Source organism: Cryptomeria japonica, chromosome 5 (assembly GCF_030272615.1).
Source record: "Cryptomeria japonica chromosome 5, Sugi_1.0, whole genome shotgun sequence".
Taxonomy (NCBI): Eukaryota; Viridiplantae; Streptophyta; class Pinopsida; order Cupressales; family Cupressaceae; genus Cryptomeria; species Cryptomeria japonica.
The window spans coordinates 30,960,406-30,978,773 of record NC_081409.1 but is presented as its reverse complement, the minus strand read 5'-3'; positions in this window follow the sequence as shown (position 1 = coordinate 30,978,773).

The following is an 18,368-nucleotide window of genomic DNA, read 5'->3' as shown; positions in this document are numbered from 1 at the left end:
CTATTCTATTTTACCAAGCAAAGAGCCAGTCGGTAAACACCAAGGTTATCGATATCAGTTAAAGAAGGCAGAATGTCTACCATGTAAAGTTAAGTATTAACTGAGTAACAACTGAGCAGTAATAGAACTCATTGGATGAATAAATACATTATTAAATGAAGGATGGCAATGAGCTGGAGATGTATAAATGATTGGTATGTTGTGAAAGAAGTTTGTTGAGGATCTACAACAATGAAAATACAAGAGTTAGATCTATAGCACAGATTGAACGGTCATAAAATAGCACAAGTACCAAGGAAGGTATACAAGTTCCAAGACAAGATAAAAAAATTTTCATATCGAATGATTCAATGTACCTAATCAAGTTTGAAGATCTGATGGCTAAGATTAATCATGGGAAATGTGATTAAGGAGATTAAGCGGTTAGGAATTGCTTATAAATAAGGAATTGTTCATGAACAACACGTGCGAGCAAATAGAAGAATAGTGATGCTACAGAAGTGATCACCGAGCATACAAGATTGAAGATCTGATTCAAGAACAGATTGTGAAGCCTAGCAAGGAGCAAGATAAGTCTTATGACAAGAATATTTTGAGCACATAGAGTATGTTTTAGCGTTTCAGATGTGAAGTTGCAGATATATTTTATTACTGTTATTTTTTTTTGTAAGTGAAAAGAAATCTCTTAACCGAGTGGACCTAACAGTCTTATTTGTAAATCCTCTAGCAAGGTAACATTCTAGTTGAGTGTTTGAAATCCTTTGACAAGGTCACTTCTAACAAAGTGCAAGATTCTAACAGATCTGAGGGAAATTCGTTAACCGGGTCACATCTAGTAATGTGTTTATGTAAACTGTAATAGGATTGGCTTTTAACCGAGCATACTCTAGAAGAGTATATTTCTTAGTGGGTCTGAAATCCCACAGTGGTTTTTCCCTATTTGGGTTTCCACATTAAATCTGGTGTTAAATGTGTTTTGATGTTTTAAATTTATCAATTTATGAGTTTGAATGATTTACTATCATTGTTGCATATCAAGTAAAGGCTACCGAGGTTGAATCTGAACAATATATTATTGTGTTTATATGATTCACCCCCCCCCCTCTCATCTAACTAACAATTGGTATTAGAGCTTTGGACTCTGAAAGAAAAGTTTAAAGGAACTTGAGTCAAGATCCAAAGATGTATAAATGGGATGCACCAAAGCTGAACAAGTCAAGTTTCTCCACATGACAGAAAAGGATGAAGCTGCATTTATTAGGAATTGGAGAATATGCAACATATTAGCTAGAGAATGATACACTGCACCTAGCACCTACCCGATGACAATGGAAGACATAAAGGCAAAGCAAGAACATATTCAAGCTATCATTGAAATAACCTCAGCATTGACCAACTTAGAGTTTAATAACCTAAAAGGTTTTAATGATGCCAAACCTATGTGGAATAAGCTTACATCTGTGTATGGTGGTGATGAACATGTTCAAAGAGAAAAAGTAGAAAGTCTAAGAGGACGACTTGAATCCATGAGAATGAATGAAGGTGAGAACATAATCCAATACAGTACGAGGCTAAAGGAAACTGTCAATCAAATCAAAGGAGCAGGAGGAACTATTGAAGAAAAGGATGTAACAAGTAAGTTGCTTAGAACACTTCTACCTGCTTATGCCATTCGAGTCTCTGCAATTAATGAATTAAGGTCTGTACCAAGCATGCCAGTCTCTTTGGATGCTACTATCGGTAAGCTACATGCTTTTGAGTTAAGTAATTTTGATAACAGTGGGTCTTCGGTAAACAAAGTTGAATCTGCATTCAGTTCTTTTCATCTTGGTGAATCTAATGATTACAATGATAGAATGTATAAGTATACTAAAGGAAGTCACAGTGGAGAAGGTGAAAGATTTCGCAAAAACATGGAAGAATTACAAAAACTATATGAGGAAATCAGAAAGCAAGAAGAGTTTGAAGCATTATTGGCCAGAAGGTTACCGAGAGGTAAAGGTAAGTATAAAGGAAAGTTACCTTTGAAATGTTTTAATTGTGATAAAATTGGACATATGGCTTCTAACTATCATGACATAGAATCTAGTGAAAATAGGGAATATCGAGATGACAGATAGAAAGACAACCAATACAGAGGGCACCAAGACTTCAGAAGGATAGATAGAAAGACATGCCTAGTAGCTAATGAGGAATCCAACGATGATAAATCTGATGGGACTGAGACAGAGGAAGTTGTATATGTGGCTATCAAAGATGGATCAGATGAAGAAAGGTATGAAGAAAAAGCCTTGATATCACACATAAATATAATGATTCTTGGATCATAGATAGTGGATGTTGACATCACATGAAAGGTGATAAACACAAGTTTGTTAAATTAGAAGATTATGATGGAGGCTATGTAAGATTTGGTAATGATGCACCATGTCCAGTGAAAGGTAAAGGTTCTATCACACTTATTGACAATGCTAAATGTGATTATGTATTTCGGGTTGAAGGTCTAAGATACAATTTGTTGAGTGTAGCGCAACTAAATAATACAGGATACCAAATATAATTTCAAAAAGGAATTGTCAAAGTTCATGACAAACATGGAAAGTTGGCTGCTAGCGGGACTTAAACAAAAGGTATACATTTCATCTTGACTCAACTCGGAACAATTGTCTGTATGAAAAAAATAGAAGATACCTGGTTATGGCATAAAAGGTTTTGTCATGTAAATTTTGATAACCTGATCAAAATAAGTAAGAAGCACCGAGTAAGAGGTCTACCAAGCTTGGAAAAACCTAAGAATGCAATGTGTCGAGGATGTCAAATGGGTAAGATGACAAAATCAAGCTTTACAAGTAAGTCTTACACTTCTAAAGTTATTTTAGATCTTGTGCACACTGATCTTTGTGGTCCTATGAATGTTCAAAGTTACTATGGTGATAAATACTTCATATTATTTGAGGATGATTACTCAAGGATGATGTCAATTATGTTTTCAAAAGAGAAATCAGAAGCCTTTCAAATGTTCAAATGGTATAAGGCAAGAGTTGAAAATGAAACAGGAAGACAGTTGAAATGTCTAAGATCTGATAGAGGAGGAGAATTCATTTCAGATGAATTTAACTTATTTTGCAATGATCATGGTATAAAGAGACAAGTATCTCCACCGAGAACACCACAACAGAATGGGATAGCTGAAAGAAGAAACAGATCTATTGTAGATTGTCCCAGAACACTGATGATAGAAAAGAGAGTACCTCAAACATTTTGGAGAGAAGCAATAAGCATTGCAATTTACACCCTGAACCGAGTACAACTAAAGAAAGGAACTTTGAAGACACCGTATGAAATCTGGTATGACAAGAAACCGAATGTAAGTTATTTTAAAATATTTGGAAGTAGATGTTATGTTCACAAAGATGAAAGAAATGGAAAGTTTGATCAGAAAAGCAAGGAAGGAACATTTCTTGGTTTTTCCTCTAGGAGTAAAGCATTTAAATGTCTAATAAAATCATCTAACAAAATTGTGGAAAGTGCAAATGTGAAAATTGATGAATTTTCAAAAAGGAATGATGAAGGGAACTCCAAAGAACCAAAAGATTATGAAGAGTTTGTATATGTACAACCGAGAAGTCCTACCGAGAAAGACGATGAAGAAAATGAAGAAAATACTCAGTTACCAAGTGATGAAGAAGATCATACAGAACCTACCAAGCCTATATTAGCAAAATATGTCAAAAGAAATCACACATCGAGTCAGATTATAGGAGATAAGGATGACCCAATGATGACAAGGAACAAACTGAGACAGAACACATGTCTGATATCCGAATTTGAACCAAGGATAGTAAAAGAGGCATTAAGCAATGAAGATTGGGTGAATGCTATGACAGAAGAGATTGACCATATCAAGAAAAATGAAACATGGACACTGGTCCTAAGACCGAAAGAGAAAAATGTAATTGGTACAAAGTGGATTTTCAGGAATAAGCTAAATGAAAAAGGTGAGGTCATTCAGAATAAAGCAAGATTAGTTTGCAAAGGTTATTCTCAAGAAGAAGGAATAGACTATGGTGAGACTTTTGTGCCTGTGGCAAGACTTGAGGGAGTGAGAACATTTTTTGGCATATGCTGCTTACAAAAATTTCAAGGTATATCAAATGGATGTTAAATCTGCATTTCTGAATGGTATGCTCGAAGAAGAAGTTTATATTGAACAGCCTAAAGGATTTATTCAAGAGAAGAATAAAGATTAGGTATTTAAGTTGAACAAAGCTCTATATGGCCTAAAGCAAGCACCTAGAGCATGGTATGAAATATTTCCCTCTTACTTAATCAAGATTGGATTTATAAGGACTAGTGAAAATAGCAACATGTATATGAAGAATGACAAAGAGAATGGAATACTGATCTCAGCCATAAATGGATGTTAAATCTGCATTTCTGAATGGTATACTAGAAGAAGAAGTTTATATTGACCAGCCTAAAGGATTTATTGAAGAGAAGAATAAAGATCAGGTATTTAAGTTGAACAAAGCTCTATATGGCCTAAAGCAAGCACCTAGAGCATGGTATGAAAGATTTCCCTCTTACTTAATCAAGATTGGATTTATAAGGACTGGTGAAAATAGCAACATGTATATGAAGAATGACAAGGAGAATAGAATACTGATGATATTATTTTTTGTGGAAATGATTCTTTATGCAATAACTTTGGAAATGAAATGTGCAAAGAATTTGAGATGTCATTAATCGGTGAAATAAAGTATTTTATAGGTTTACAAATACTACAAATAAAAATGAGATTTTCATTACTCAATCCAAGTATATAAAGGAAATCTTGAAGAAATTCAGAATGGAGGATTCTAAACCTGTAAGTACTCCTATGACCACTAATTGTAAATTATCAAAGAATGATGAATCTGCATCTATTGATGAGACACTTTACCAATCTATGATTGGAAAGTTGCAATATGTAGTTCACAGTAGGCCTAATATACCACATGCAGTTGGTATAGTTGCTAGATTTTCTGCAGATCCCAAAGAAACCCATATGACAGCAATCAAGAGAATTTTTAGATACTTAAGAGGCACTGAATATTATGGTTTAGTATACAAAAAGAGGAATGATTTTGACTTAAAAGTCTATACTAATGTTGATTGGGCAGGAAACATTAATGACATGAAAAGCACAAGCAGTGGAGCTTTCTTTTTTGGAGAAAGACTAGTGAGTTGGCTTAGCAAGAAACAAGGATGCATTTCACAGTCAACAATTGAAGTTGAATATGTCATTGCAGCATTAAATTGTACCAATATAACATGGATTAAACAACAGTTGGAAGGTATGAATGAGACAGTTACTGAGCGAGTAACTATATTCTGTGACAATACTAGTGCTATTAACATTTCAAAGAACCGGGTAATGCACTCGAAGACAAAGTAAATCTCTATAAAGTATCATTATCTAAGAGAAGAAGTTCAAGAAAAGAAAGTTGTGCTGGAGTATGTTAGCACAAAGGAACAATTAGCAGACATCTTCACTAAGCCACTACCAAGGGACACTTTTGAGTATCTTAGAAGAAAATTAGGGGTCCTACCCCTATCTACTACTCACTGACAGAGATCGGTGAAAGCATCAATTCTATGACTCTACAGAATACTATTTGTGAGTTGATGTTGATTTACACACTTTAGAATGTTGTCTAAAGTTGTCCAGGAAACAGTAAATGAAGACAAGTTGCTCTGATCAAGACTAAGATGATACATTTGTATATGTTTTAACAGTAAGGAAATTACTTCACGAGGGAAGTCAACATGAATTAGTTTTACTTTTGGCATTGTTGTCAAAGGGGGAGAAGACTAAAGGGGAAGACTATTTGGTGAAGACTAATGACTAGGGGAGAAAATTTCAGGAGAAGTTTTACAGCTCAAGGCTTACAGCAGATTGAATAAATAGTAATCTGAATCCGAATCAATTGGAATAAATCAAGTTGGTATTACCATTAAAGTTGGTATTGCCATCAATGCCAAAGGGGGAGATTGTTGGCATTTCACAAGGGGAGATTGTTGGCATTACAATGGTTTGTTGATATGAGTATATTGAGAAGGTTGTTGGACATTGAGGATATAATTGATAAAGAATGATTACTATCTTAATAATATTATTTTATCATTGATGTCAAGAAATCAATTTTTTGATTTAGTATGATGCTGCCATATCTTAATGAGTATGTTGATGAGTATAAAGATGTTGGTAAGTGATATAGAAAGAATGAGAATGAAGGGGAGTAATAAGTTATTCAATGGGCAACTATTACCGAGTTAGACAGTGATGAGATTTTGTTGTTTTGACTGTTTTGATATCCTATATATGAGTATTCGAAGTCTGAACAAGAAGGAGAAAAGATCTCATGTAGTAGATGAGTAAAGGTTTGATACTATTCTATTTTACCAAGCAAAGAGCTAGTCGGTAAACACCAAGGTTATCGATATCGGTTAAAGAAGGCAGAATGTCTACCGCGTAAAGTTTAGTATTAACCGAGTAAAAACCGAGCAGTAATAGAACGCATTGGATGAAAAAATACATTATTAAATGAAGGATGGCAATGAGCTGGAGATGTATAGATGATTGGTATGTTGTGAAATAAGTTTGTTGAGGATCTATGACAATGAAAATACAAGAGTTAGATCTACAGCATAGATTGAACGGTCATAAACTAGCACAAGTACCAAGGAAGGTATACAAGTTCCAAGACAAGATAAAACATTTTTCAAATTGAATGATTCAATGTACCTAATCAAGTTTGAAGATATGATGGCTAAGATTAATCATGGGAAATGTGATTAAGGAGATTAAGTGGTTAGGAATTGCTTATAAATAAGGAATTGTTGATGAACAACACATGCAGGCAAATAGAAGAACAATGATGCTACAGAAGTGATCACCGAGCATAGAAGATTGAAGATCTGATTGATGAATAGATTGAGAAGCCCAGCAAGGAGCAAGATAAGTCTTATGACAAGATTATTTTGAGCACATAGAGTCTGCTTTAGCATTTCAGATGTGAAGTTGCAGATATATTTTATTACTATTATTTATTTTTGTAAGTGAAAAGAAATCTCTTAACCGAGTGGACCTAACAGTCTTATTTGTAAATCCTCTAGCAAGGTAACATTCTAGTTGAGTGTTTGAAATCCTTTGACAAGGTCACTTCTAACAAAGTGCAAGATTCCAACAGATCTGAGGGAAATCCCTTAACCGGGTCAATCTAGCAATGTGTTTATGTAATTTGTAACAGGATTGGCTTTTAACCAAGCATACTCTAGAAGAGTATATTTCTTAGTGGGTCCGAAATCCCACAATGGTTTTTCCCTATTTGGGTTTCCACGTTAAATCTGGTGTTAAATGTGTTTTGATGTTTTAAGTTTATCAGTTTATGAGTTTGAACGATTTACTGTCATTGTTGCATATCAAGTAAAGGCTACCGAGGTTGAATCTGAACAATATATAACCCCCCCCTCTCATCTAACTAACAGTATGGTCATTGTATGAAAACAATTTCAAAATGTTTTCAGTGTGTTGTTGTAACATCTTTTTGTCTAGGGAATAAGCAAAGTGTATTGCATCTAATGTAAAGCACATGATGAGTTACAGAGATCGAAGAGGTGATCCAAGAGTGGTCAAGGCTTTCTTGATTAATGTGTAGAGATTGCTATGTAATCCAATGGTCATACTTGAACTGACTCATTTGTAATCTCTATGAGATTTTTTTGTTGTGTTACAGACCTAATTGATTTGTTTATAAGGTCGATTAAGTTGACTTGTTGAAGGTGTTGGCAAAGATTAGTTGAGTGTGTGGTTGCCAAATTGGATGATATGTTTGCGGTTTGAGTAAAGGCAGATAGGAGCTTAAAAAGGATCTGATCAAGCAAGTGTAGTGTTATTCAGACAGATCAAGAAAACCCCTGTTGTTTTCTAACAATTATAGAAGAACCGAAATCCCCTAACAAGGTAAGCTCTAACAAGCTTGGTTGCTTTTCAAATCCTCTAACAAGGTGATCCATTAGCTTGGATTTTAAAATCCTCTACCAAGGTTATTCATAACAGGGTGTTGCTTCTAACAAGGCATTTGTAGTCAATCCCTTAACCGGGTAATTCTTAACAGGATCACTTCTTAACAGGACTTTTTGTAAATCTTTAACAGGCTTGGCTCCTAACAGGGTGAACTAAAGAAGAGTTCAGATAGTTATCTTGTGAGTCTCATCTCACCGTGGTTTTTACCTATTTGGGTTTCCACGTCAAAAATATTTGTGTTATGTGGTGAATATTTTTGTGGTTATGATCTTATGGTTGATTTGATTAACTACTTAACTATTCTGATAAGGCATGATAACTAGAAGCATTGAGAAATGAAGTTTGTTTACATATGATAAAGCATTTGGATGTTTATAAGTTTGATATTGTTTACTATTAAGTTGTTGTAACAGTCAATCGGGTTTTCTTATGAGTTTTTATCTTGACACTGGTATTTCATTGATAAGTTTACTTTGTGTGATTGAAATTGAGATTGGGAAAGTTTGTATCAGTTTTTCTATTTACAAATTCACTCCCCCCTCTCAGTAATCTACCAGATATGTATTCTTTCATTATACCATCATAAGCAATATTCAATTCACATTCACAAAAACAAAGAATTCTCAATGGAATAGAAAAATTTTATTGATCTTCACTTTGATCGTTTCTCACTCTTGTACTACAATGTAATGAGGATCAAAATTTGGACCCTTCAATCGTCCAACAACTACATATTTATAATGCCTGATTTTGTAACTCTCCATAGTTTCTTGAAACTATTTTTTTTTAAGAATCATTTAAAATCAAATCTTTAAATACATTTGAAAATATGAAACATTAAAAATTTATAATAAGAAGAAAGGAGATGCTAAGACTAAGGTGGCACTTTTCATTGGTCCATGTTGGCCTTGTCCAACTGATCTTGTTGTTATGTGGCCAAAGGGGTCTTACAATATCTCAAAGCTTGTGTTGCTGCTAGAATTCTTTCCTAATTAGGGATAAGGACATTTTGAGTCCTAAGCTTCCATAAGGCTTTTTTAACTTGAAGAGCTTCATTTCTAGTAGAGAATTTTGTTGGGTGGCCTTCATACCAAGATAGCATTGAGTCAATCCTTGCTAGCTTATTCAAATTCTCCTCACTGAAATCCTTTAGATTTGAGAGAGAATCAATTATGTTTTGAAACTCAACTTTTAGTTCATCTACAGTGGCATCTCTTGCATTATATTTCATCTTAATTTGACATTTGATATCTTTGAAATCTTAGGCTAGTTGGTCAACATATGATTTCAAACTTTAAATAACTTATCTTTGATTTTTTAATTGAGGAAATTATATTCCCATTTGATGCTTTCTTTCCATATTATACATTGAGTTTCCTTAGCATCTATGACGATGTTCTCTATTGTAGCTTTGTACGTGCCCATCTCAATGATCTCTTTGATTTCTTGCCCTATTTGTAACCACACGGCTTCATCTTTCTTAGTGTTTATAATTTCCATATTAACATGATTGTGAGTTATGATTAGATCATCATATACTTTCCTCATATTATCAATAAATAGAATTACTATGTCTTTCACCTTTTTATCCACAATTGAGTACTTTTGCCAAAGAAACTATCATTCCATACCTCACTCACCATTTATTTCCTCATGTTAGAACTAGGATCAAAGGAGGCTCCAAATGAGCTAATAGGGTGAGAAAGTGGGTCAACAAGTGATTTTAGACAACTAGTGAGTAAATCCCCTACCCTTTTACTTGATCCTCTTTATCTTGTTTATCTTTCTTTGTCCTCTTTACCAATCTGGTAGCAGTGACTTTGAATTATGGACATCTTCATCTCTTCTTGGATGTCCTAGATCTACTCTTGTCATGTTGAATTCAACTAGAGTGACCTGACTAGGCTTTTTTGTGTTGATTGAGTTATTTCCACAAACTAGTTCTCAGAATTGTCATCTTCCATCAATATGGAAGTATTTTTTAGCTTTTAGGCCTTCAAAGATACTTGCAGTAATTACCCTACAATGTTATCAATTGGCAACTTCATAGGTTCAACTTTACTCTTCTTGGACAAAGTATTCTCCAAATAGGATGGAGAGAAGAGAGGACCTATAGCACTTTTTAAGGAGTCGGGGGTAAATTAGAGGGCTCTCTTTAATAATGGATTTTTTGTTACATTTTACAAATCAAAGGAGAAGGAAGAAGGAGCCTTGTCATTTTGAGGGATCTAATCATATCTTTGTGAAGGTTTGGAGGAATCAATCTCCATTATTTAAATTTCTTGCTCTTGTTCTTATGCTTTTTCCTTCCCTTTCTTTATATCATTTTCTTTCCCCTTTCCTTTGTCGATATCATCATTTTCTTGCTCACTTCCCCCAGTATCTTTGGATGGACCAACTCCACCTTTCTTCTTTGGCAACTTTTTCTTTTCACGAGGTTAATCTCAAACTCCACTTTCACCTGAAGTGGTAGTTGGTCTAGTTGGTATGGGTACTATTGAGGAAGAAGTTTTTGTAGAGTTGGAATTAGCTTGGCTTCCTATCTTCTACCCTCCCTCAGTATAGAATTTCAAGAAGTCTCTACCTTTTTCTCAGCTAAACATATCTAATTCCTTTTCAAGGGTACAACAATCATTGTTTGAAGGTCCTTAAGCTCTTGTAGGCTCCAATTAATAGGGACTATGGGCTACATATGGATGCTAGAATAGTAGATGGGTTTGATTAGGTCTAACTCATCATATTCTACCCCATTTATGTCCTATCCCAATCAGAATGTGACAATTTTCCTTGAATTCATCCTCGTCCAACTCCTTCTCCTTAGTTCATAGTCATCTGGACAATCTTCACAATAGTATTCCATGTGTGGCACATGATGCAACACAGGGCCTACTTGTAAATTATTCTTTACAAAACCTTTATTGTTAAAGGGAAATATGTAGTCATCATAGGTAGAGATCATGTACTTTATCAAATCTATTTCAATGTTGAGGGCATCAGATTGGTACTTATAGATATAATTTTTAATATTGATAGGGAATTGAGTTCTCTCTTTCTTCCTCTCAACACATCTTTTATTTACCTTGGTGGCTTTCCTGCAAACCACTATTAGAACAAACTTGTCCTCAAGATATTTTGGTACCTTATGAGGAAATGCATCAAAGCCTCCTACTTTAATGTAGCTGAAACATTGAAATCATATGAAGTGGCTTCCATAATGATTAACCAAATGGATGGCTACAAGTAAAATACTCTACCTAAAATCTCCCTATAGTTCCCTAACCAACCTCATAGAAAACACATTGTTCACCCTTCTAAACTTTGAATAACTTTTCTCTAACTTTGATTATGAGAATAATTGAAAATATGAATGTTGTTGTCATGCTTCTCAACATGTCTTAACCTAGGTCATGGATTTTTGCAGGGTATTATGTATAATAAGTAGGAAGACAAGTAGAAAAACTTGTTGAGAGGGAAATTAGAGATCATAGAGTATAGCCTATTATTGATTAGGTTGGCCCAATCAAAGTATTGATTTCCTACACATATGATATATACAAATAAAAATATCCAATCCTCAAAATCATGGGCATTCCTATTGCCTCTCAACCTATGTTGAAGTATTATAATATCAATAATATCTCCTTTAAAATTAGATTTGTGTATGGTTTTGGGAAATTGAGCCTTTCCTTTCTTAGGTACTGCAAACCATTCCTTAGTGATTATATTTTTATATTATTATGGTGATAATGGATGGGGTTTACTAGCCTAAACATGCAAACAAGGAATCAAACCCATTCTCAACATATAACATTAAGGTAAATAAATTCCAACGAGCCCAACTTTAGACCTATTGGAAAGAGTGTTGGCAAATGCACACTCCAATGAGAAATTGTAGGTGATTGAAGGTATTGTCATTGATGGAAACCTTACAATCATATGACACTGGCAGGCACTAGCACTGGTAGATTCTACATCAACATACAGTTCACCGGCACTGAAAAGATGATTACTGGCACCCTGGTCGACAGGATTTTATTTATTACATAATGTATTTAATTGCAATATCTTTTTGTAAGCCAACATGGCATATTTTAATAAGGCTCATATATAAGTATGAGATCTTGTAGAACATTTGTAATAGGATATACGAATGGATATTATGTGTGAATATTAAGGCAAACTTTGGAGTAAGGTTTACGATTATTGCAAGAGCTTAAACCGATACTGGATCTGGCATAGTAGATGCTTTTTGTAGCAATACATCTTATTGGATTTCCATAATCCATTTTTTTAAGTTAGTGAGACTTCTTTTGTAACTGAGCAGTGAGCTCTAGGCACTTGGCCTTCCTGCATGTGCAGGCCCCCATTTTTGTAAGTAATATTCACTTATTGGCCAGTGAGCAAATATTGTGGGTCACAAATCCCACCGAGGTTTTTCCCACACTGGGTTTCCTTTCCAAAAATATTGTGTTATGGTGTTCTTTCTATGTTGTGTTTATTGCTCTTATTTACTACATTAATTCTGGTTTACTGGCACACTGTTCTAGAATGCTTTTTGTTTAATAAGTTAAGAAAATCCATTCACCAGTAAGATATTGATTCACCCCCCCCCCCCCCCCCCCCCTCTCAGTATCTTTGGGAATCCTAACAGTTGGTATCAGAGCCTGGTCCTCTATTTTCAAAATCCTAACAGCTTGAGGAAGATTCTGAAACCGATAGAGATGAAAAACTTGAGAAAGCAATTGGAAACAACTCTTTCAGACTATGATGCAGAAAAGTTGAAGAATAACAAACTTGAAGATGATTTGAAGGCTGCATAGGAAATCATTCAAGGACTTCAAAGAAATCTCACTATTTCTAGGAATAAAAGAAGAGAACTTTGTGAGAAGATGCAGAGTAATGATGATGAGAAAGAAACCCTTAATGATCTTGTGAACAAATTGAGACAAGAAAACAATACAATGACTTGGTTAGAAGACTAAATGATGTTGGAAATGAAAACACAAGACTCAGTCATGAAAATGATATGTTGAAGATAGATTTGATGCATACACAAAATGACAGAACTGAACTCATGAGATAGAAAGGAATCTTGGAAAATGAATTGGCTGCTGCAAATCAACACAAAGAGAAACTCAAGAAAAGCTCAGAGGAACTTGATAACTTGTTAAAAATTTAAAAACTTGATGGAGATACAAATGGCCTTGGCTTTGAAGTTTGTGAAAGCTCTAGTACTGCAAACAATCATGATCATAGTAAACCGGTAAGACAACCTAATGCTTACAAATTCAATGGGAAATGCTTTAACTGTAACAAGTATGGTCATAGAGAAAGTCAGTGTAGATCTAGAAACTATTAGAACACTAATGCACCCACCAGTCAATGTTCTAAATGCAACAAAATTGGTCATAACTCAGAAAATTGTAGAATGAATGTAAGATGTTATGTTTGTGGAAGATTTGGACACCTATCTAATCAATGCATAACACATACCGGCATAGGATATGGAAAAGCTATTCAGAAGAAAAATAATGTAACTTGTTATGCTTGTAACAAAATTGGACATATTGCTAAATTTTGTAGAAGTAAGGCATCACTGGCAAATAACAAAGGACCAGGTTTGAAAGGTAAAGAAAAGGTTGAAGAGGTAAAACAAGAATTCTCAAAACAATGGATTAGAAAGTCAGATCAGAATGTTAGTGAAGCTATTCCTTCATCGATAGAATAGAGTATCACTCCACTGGCAGGAGATTCTTCATCTAACTGAAGAGAAATCCTTTGGGGGTATGGCAACAAATTGAAAAACATGCTAAGTTACCCTCGGTTGATGGTGAGAAGTTGAATTACTTCTTTACCGAGAGATGTGTTAAGTTTCACTTAACCGACAGGCATTAAATGTGGTAGTTGAAGGAAATAACACTATAAAGCAAGTGTTCTTGGCTCTTTTTCATTCACCGGGCATTCAAACTTCCTGAGAGCGTGAAAATTTTGAGCGAAGGCATCCACAGTGAGAAGTGAAGCAAATCATTCAAGCACACATACCTAAAGGTAGATTAAGGTATTTATAACAATGGCTTCCTCCTCTACACCTGAATTCATTACAAACCCTACTGTGATTGAAGTTATTAAGTGCCCTAGACTCGTATTTAAGATTATTCCTAAAATTGCAAAAAAGAATGATACCCTAGGAGCATTTTCAAAAATTCCTAAGGGAGTAGTTTATGCTGAGGATCCTAGAATGTATATACATTGTCATATTGAGGAATTAGGAGTTGATGAGATAATGAACATGTACAGGACTATTATATGTGATGAAAATGGAAATGTTAAACCAAAACATAAGATAGTTGAAACCCTAGGTTTTGTTGACATTCTTAGTATCCCTAATTTTCCTAAGGATGTTATAAGGATTGTGTTGAGCAGAGTACATGGGGAGTTATTTTGGTTGGATTTCATCCATAAGATTACCAAAGAGGCAGTTAGGGCAGTGACAGGCTTACCTTCCATCAGTAGCAAGCCTGATAAAACTAAGATTCCAAATGACACTGTGATGACCCTAACCGATGCAACTTTTGACAAGAGATCCCTGAGAGTCAATGATGTAAAGGATATCAATGTTAGATTTGTTAGTATGATTCTTGGTTACAAGGCTAGACATGCCAACAGACTAAACTCTATTTCTAGATTATGTATCAAAAGTGCTTATGACTTGGTAAACAACAATGCAAGGATTGACATATCTGAATGGTTGAAGGACGAACTGATAGAAAGGACTCTCAGATTTGGCAACTTACTTGTGTGTTTAATGTTGTATATCACCAAGGAAGTACCCAGTATTGGTAGAAAGGACTTTAGTTTTGACATACCGATAGGAAAACAAATTCTAGACATACTAAACAACATGGGAGATGATAGAGTGAAAAACATAAATGAACATTTTCAAGCATTGAAGGCTAGAATGAAGACTAGAATAAGACTATCTCAATCCATAGTTGATAAATATCAAAAGGAGATATGTTTTGCTATCAAGAAAGATGAGATTTGGATGGAGGCAGTTGTCCCTAGGACTGTTTGGGTCATAGAAATGGGATATTAGGCAGATGACAACATAATTGAAACCTATGCAAAATCCCTCCTAGAAGCCCCTAAAGAACCAACTGAAAAGGTATTTGTGAATGCTGAAACAACTGAAAGAAAAATCCAATCAGAGAAAAGGATTAAGAAAACTGAATAGATAGTTAGCAAAGGAACAAGGCAGGCTAAAGCAATCAAAGAGGATGTATTAAATAAAACTGGTATTAAGGAGAGTGACTTAGAAGGACTACAACCGGAAGCACACCTTTCACCGGTTGCTACCTCCTTGGACAGTGATATACCAGCTAAGTTCAAAAGGGTAGAGAGAAAAAGAAAACCCTCATCGGTACCCTCTCCTACACCAAGAAGGACAAGACAGAAACAACAGGCAGTTAGGCCTCCGGCTAAGAAGTTATCACCAAAGAAAAGGAAAGAAAAACAAGTTATTCCTCCTCTGGACAAACTTTTGAATGAGATAACTGAAGATGGAAAACTAACAAACATCAACAAACTATAAAAAACTTTCAGCAATGAGGAAAAAGAGAGCATAGAAAATAGTGTCATCTTACACTTAGATATCTATAAGAAATTTTTGATGGAAATTATTGATGATGTACCCAATGACTTATATAGAATTTTAGAAGCTAGAAGAGTAGCTATTGTGGAATTGGATAAAAAGATAAAAATAGAAAAACTACTTGCAGTTCACCCAGTGAACTCAATAGAAGAAATTAATGAGCTAATCAGTGAGGCCAACCAGACAGTATTCTCAACCAGTCACTGGCATGTAGCACTAATGGCAGGCAGAGTAAATGAAATATCAGAAGAAACTATAGACAAGTGGGACATATTTTTTGTTGAGAAGGAAAAACAAGAAGAGCTCAAATGAAAAAAGACTATCAGAGTCTATCAAAAGGATAAAGATAAGGGGAAAAGAAAAGTAGGTGGTCCCCCTAGCCTAAACATAATAGATAACTTACCCCCACCTCCTTCTAATACTCCACTGGCACAAACTGTTGACACACCACCGGCAATAGAGAGTATGGAAACACCACATGAGGACACAAACCCTGACTCTGAGGTGTTATATACAATGAATATTGACACACAAGAAGTCAATATTATGGTGGATAAGGAAAGAACTGAGAAGAGAGATGTGGCAACTAAGCCACCAACAGAAAATATTGCAGTTGGAAATATTAAAATTAGGGAAAATCAACAAACTAAAAAATCAAATGATCCCCTGGATACAGGAAAGACGGATACCACAGGTGCACATACTAATGTATCTACTGAGCAACTGGCAACTAATGAGACAGAAAAATCTATAGAGATACTAGCTGTAGACAGCATAGAGGTAAACAAAGAGAAATCGGCAGTGGATACCACTTTAAAATCATTAGAGAAACCATCAGTAGAGAACACAGAGAAACTGACAAAGACACATACTAAGAAACACATAGAGAAACAGGTCGAGCAATAGGCTCATTCATAGGTATACAGAAATAGTGCCACCAGCTTCATCTGAAAAACCTAAACCTTTGGTAGTGGAAATGCAGACACAGATTGATCCTCCAGAGAAAGAGGAAAGCAAAGCTATTACTACCACCGGCAGATTACAAATTGTGAAAGCAGCTGGACAGTCATCTGGAAGCTCCATGACTGAATTTAGGCCAACTAATGTAACAGAGGTACTATTAGATTCTATCAAGAAAATAACAGAGTGTAATGCATAGGCATATAAGGCTATTGATGATACCTTACCAATTTTGAAGATGATAGCACCTAAGTGTAACATAGAGAATAAAGATTCTTTGAGCCAATTAGACACATTGTCTAAATATATAATCGGCAACCTACTAACACTGGATCAGATAAATGAAGACACCTTCTGAGAGAAAATGAATAAAGAGAAGGAAAAATTCTTTGAAGAGATAGTAAAGAAGAATAAGGAACACATAGATACCTTATTACTGGTACTAGGTAGGACAATTTTGGATTTCAAGAAATTGTACAGAGATACATGTAAGACTAACCTTTTGACAAAGGATATTGATAATGAGATTAGCAAAGCTCAAAAAGAAATCAATAATATTGTTGATAACTTAATAGGTTCATCAAATTCAATATCGGTTATTGAATAGGAAATTGTAGTTCATGAAGAGAAAATTGAAAAACTAGAAAAAGATAAGGAAAGGATAAAGTATAAGGCAAAGGAATTGAAGTGCAAACTAGGTCCTAAACTGGATATAATCATCTCTTTGAGAAAAGAGATTTTTGAGGCTCTTGCTCTAGGACTTAAGACACCAGAAGAGAAAATGAACTTACTCACCGATACAATTCAGAGGACTGAAGCAGCACTAAAGGATAGTGAAAGGTTCTACAATAGTCTGAATGTTGTTTTGGCGGATCTTTTTCAGATAGTAACCCACCGGTTACAGGGAACCAGATAGGAATTCCACTCAATTGATATTGAATGACATCCTTTGTCATTGATGCCAAAGGGGGAGTAGTAGAGATGAGAAAAAGGATATGATAGAAGAGATCATCTACTCAGGGGGAGCACTCAATTTTGAAGCAGATAGTTTTGGTAAGATTTTTGGACAACATTTTTTTTGGGCTTTTTCTCATGAGTCTTGCCATCAATGCCAAAGGGGGAGATTGTTGGCAAATGCACACTCCAATGAGAAATTGTAGGTGATTGAAGGTATTGTCATTGATGGCAACCTTACAATCATATGACACCGATAGGCACCAGCACCGATAGATTCTACATCGGCATACAGTTCACCGGCACCGAAAAGATGATTATTGACACCCTGGCCAACAGGATTTTGTTTATTACATAATGTATTTAATTGTAATATCTTTTTGTAAGCTAACATGACATATTGTAATAAGGCTCATATATAAGTATGAGATCTTGTAGAACATTTGTAATAGGATATACGGATGGATATTATGTGCGAATATTAAGGAAGACTTTGGAGTAAGGTTTATGATTATTGCAAGAGCTTAAACCAGTACTGGATCTGGCATAGTAGATGCTTTTTGTAGCAGTACATCTTATTGGATTTCCATAATCCATTTTTGTTAGTCAGTGAGATTTCTTTTGTAATTGAGCAATGAGCTCTAGGCACTTTGCCTTCCTACATGTGCAGGCCCCCATTTTTGTAAATAATATTCACTTATTGGCCAGTGAGCGAATATTGTGGGTCACAAATCC